The sequence below is a fragment of the Triticum dicoccoides genome, chromosome 1B, assembly GCF_002162155.2.
Source record: "Triticum dicoccoides isolate Atlit2015 ecotype Zavitan chromosome 1B, WEW_v2.0, whole genome shotgun sequence".
Taxonomy (NCBI): domain Eukaryota; kingdom Viridiplantae; phylum Streptophyta; class Magnoliopsida; order Poales; family Poaceae; genus Triticum; species Triticum dicoccoides.
In genome coordinates, this window is record NC_041381.1 from 22,887,433 (window position 1) to 22,891,644 (window position 4,212).

Sequence of the window (4,212 nt, forward strand, 5' to 3'; positions counted from 1 at the left end):
CGAACCAAAGGGAGAAGGAAAGGGGGAAGAGAAAGGAAAGGGGGGGGGGATTCTGCCTCCCCTTCCCTTTCTCCCCCTCCTATTTCCTTCCCCATCTCCGGTAAATAAGGAAGGGGGGCTAGGAGGAACCCAAGTAGGATACGGTCCTACTTGGGGTGCCTCCTAGCGTCTCCCCTCCCCTCCCACCTATTTACATTTGGGGGGTGGGGGGCGCCCCCCTCCACCGTTTACACCCTCGGCCATATTTTCGTAGTGCTTAGGCGAAGCCCTGCGAGGATCACTTCACCATCATCGTCACCACATCGTCATGCTGACGGAACTCATTTACTACCTCGACGTCTTGCTGGATCAAGAAGGCGAGGACCTCACCGAGCTGAACGTGTGCAGAACTCGGAGGTTTCGTACGTTCGGTACTTGATCGGTCGGAGCTAGAAGAAGTTTGTCTACATCAACCGTGTTGTCAAACGCTTCCGTTTATGGTCTACGAGGGTACGTAGGCACACCCCCCCCCCCTCGTTGCTATGCATCTCCTAGATAGATCTTGCGTGAGCGTAGGAATTTTTTTTGAAATTGCATGCTACGTTTCCCAGCATTTTGGTGGGTACATTACCTAGTTGTCGAGAATTTTAGTCTGTTCTAAATCATTGGTTATGTTAATTTTTGAGTGCATCTAACTTCATATTTGAATTTTATGAGATTTGGTTCAGCGAACTTGCATTTGTCAATCAAAAAATTGTACCTGAAATGTTCCGCCCCGGCTAAGTTCAATTCCTGGATCCGCCATTGACCGGGATAGAGGGGGAGAGAGCGCCCCTCCTTCTTCTTCTACTTCCTTGACCTCCCCCCTAGATGGGAGGAAGTTTTCCCCTCTGGTCCATGGCCTTCATGGAGGTGGAGGGGCGGGAGCCCCTCCGAGATTGGATCTATCTCTCTGTTTCCTTCTGTTTCCGCGTTCCTGTTTTCTGGCCTTTCACCGTTTCTTAAATTCCCGGAGATCCTTAACTCCGATTGAACTGAAATTTTAACACGATTTCTTCCGGATATTATCTTTCATGCGGTGAAATTAAGAACAGTAAAACTGAGCCTAATCCCTGCTCTCTCACGAATTTGGCATTCCTGGCCGTTCGATTTCATCTGGTAGACATTCCTGAACGTTTGGATCTTTGTCTCATGACGTGTTTAGCGCTAAATGGGCCACAGGTCGAGAGGGCAGCTACTCCCGTAGCTTTTTTGGACCCCTGTGGTTAATTGGGCCCGTTTTGGTGCTCGGCCCAAGGCAGCGAGCGGCCCTCTCATAAACTACACTCCCGTCTCCATAAAAGAAAAAACAGATCGCTGAAGAGAGGAATCAATCGGGGCAGTCGATACAGAGAGGATGCGGCGAGCGATCAATGCAGACGATGTGGGCGGCCTGCGATGGACTCTAGCTGAGGTGCGACTGGATTGGGATCCAGCGGAAGCGCCGGACGCGGGTGAATCGGGGGCCGGTCAATCACGCCGTAGGGCGATCCGCTGCGAGGTACTCCGTAGAAAGGTGGGGAGACATGGGCGATAATGGCGGCTCATCTCATGGAAACTGCTCCAACCAGACTTCAAACGCACAATCATACTTCAGTTTCTAATCGCGCATTCATGGCGGGGAACGACGTCTCATGTGGTGGACACTTCAGTTTCCAATTGGTACGTGTATATAGGCTTCCTCCCCTGCCCCTTTTCGCTCATCCTCTCTGATCCAGATCCAGCAGCACAACATCTTCAGCATCGCCCGCTGGAGCCGTTGAAGCATGGGGGCGAACGGCCCGGCTAGCAGCACCCCCGCCTCGTCATCCTCTTCGTCGGTCACGGCTGGCGGTGGCGGGACAGCCCAGAAGCCGTGGTTGTTCGTCGGGCTCGGGAACCCCGGCAGGATGTACAATCTAATGGGATTAAGCGCCATCGACGAGGAGAGGTGGATGCTTGAGGTACTAGCTGCTAATGTTTCAATCCTACTAGGCAGTGCCTTGCTAATTGCTATTAATGTCTACTACGGCAGTGGAAAGGAGGAGTTCATTGCAGTCTGTAAGATGGATGTGTGATCCGTGAAGTGAAGATCCATCCGGCATCCGTGGTTGGCCGAGGCAAAGATTTAGTGCTGAATAGAAAATAAGTACATCTGTGGGAAGTGCATCAGTAGGATGCAAATGAAACTTTTGAGACTTAATGAAGTTGAGCAAAACTGCAGAAAAGAATTTCAGTCGTGCAAACTAAGTAGAGCCTCCCTCGCAAAAAAGAAAGAAAGAAAAAAAATAAAAATAAAAACCTAAGTAGAGCCTCTTCAGCAAGGGAACATACATATTTTAAGTTTTTTATAGCCTGATCCAGATGCTGTAAGTTAAGTTTGTAAACTTTGTGAATCATTTTGTTCCAGCTTTTCTTATTGTATAGTCTAACTGTATCAGGCATTTACTATGTGCAGATTTGCTTTTGCCATTGCTGATCACGTCCTTCTCTCTCTGCTAGGAAACATATACCTACTTATTGCATTCTTAGGATCCTTTTTAGTTATGCTAAACTTAAATCCTTCTGTCAACAGTTTAGTGATTATTCAGAAGGGACGTTGCATATTCCCAGATGCACCAGATCACTAGATGTGGTCTGACTTGGCCTTTGTACTTCACTTCACTCCATATCCTTCACATCAGACACTGTTAATGAGAAGTTAGTTGGTGTAATTTGTGATCAAACGTGTTGCCTGCTACCTTATTAAATATAATTGCACAACTCAGTGGGTAGGCTCGGTTTACCTGAAGCTTGATGTTCTTGCCTACCTACTTTCATTGGTTTTGCAAAGCCATGTAATGTCTGTAGTAGCATAGCCTTTCTTATATAGATTTTAATAGCACTGAGATTTTTTTTGACGGATAACACTGATATTAGATAGTTTTTTTTTGGGTAGAATTCTCAAATTGTTTCACTTGTTCTAAGGGAGCTGTGCATTCTCAGCTGGTAGCCACTATCGACTGTTGAAGTTAATCATGATGCAATTCATAAATCTTAGTTGCTAGAATTTTAGATTTGCTGGAGCCATTTTAATTATGTCCAGCAAAATAGACGTTACCTGCTTGGAAAAGGCTACTTAGGCTTGATGCTAAGCTCTTCTCAGGGGCACAAGCCAAGCTCTTCTCAGGGGCAAAAGGTATTATTTTTTTGGTTGCTTGACACTACAAACTCTTGGCATTCAGTTAACTCTGTACTGAGACGACGGTGACCTCTTGTGGTGGTGTGAAGTGACGAACATATAGCCCAGTCCCTCTCGATCCCTCTCCTCCCGCGGCGTGAATCTTTGTATTCTGCCTCCATGGTATTGTCTGTACGTCCCCTTACTTGAAGAGATTTCTTTTTCCGACTTTGTCACCTCAAGATTTAGTGATGATTCCAGTCAGATTGGTTTGCTGCATACTTAATCACCATCCATTAGATGAATTATTATTTGTTTGGCTGCTAAAACAAGTACCGGTGCTCTGTTTTGCTAACCTGAATATTCAGTTTGTTGTCCTTAAATCCAAGCAACTTATTTTGTTATACTCCCTCAGTCATGTAAGACGTTATTACATTCAATATTGCTTGCATATTGTATGTAATAACGTCTTATATTATGGACGAAGGGAGTATTTAACATCCATATTACATTTCATCATATATTTACGAATTTCCTACCATTATACCGAAGAAATGCATGGGCGCGGCAATGCGCGCCAGCAATGATCTAATTAACAATCAAATTAATAACGGCAGATGGAAGGTTGACGGGGTTGACTGGCTCGATCTAGCCGAGCGCGATGCAGGCGACGCGCGGATCCTTGGATACAACCGATGCATGCGATCTGTCTACGAGGGGATCCATCTGATGCGTGTGATCCTTTGGGATTTGAAGAAGGCAATTAATCTTCAGTCTCTAGAGTCGTTCGTGGTGGATGATGTATGCCGGTCGTTGACGGCGATTAATGAAGGTGTGTGTCTTTCTACTTTCCAACCTGTGTTGTACTGTATAATATAAGCTCCCTCGCTTGTCCCTCCCAATGCAATATGTACTTATCAGCTTTACGTATTACAACAAAATATGTACTCTAGATTAGGATGTCGTCATGAAATCATTTATCTGAACATAACAAAGACAAGTTAGAAGTTGGGGATAGAGAAGTAGTACAAGAATGCAATTTATCGTCTAGGGCT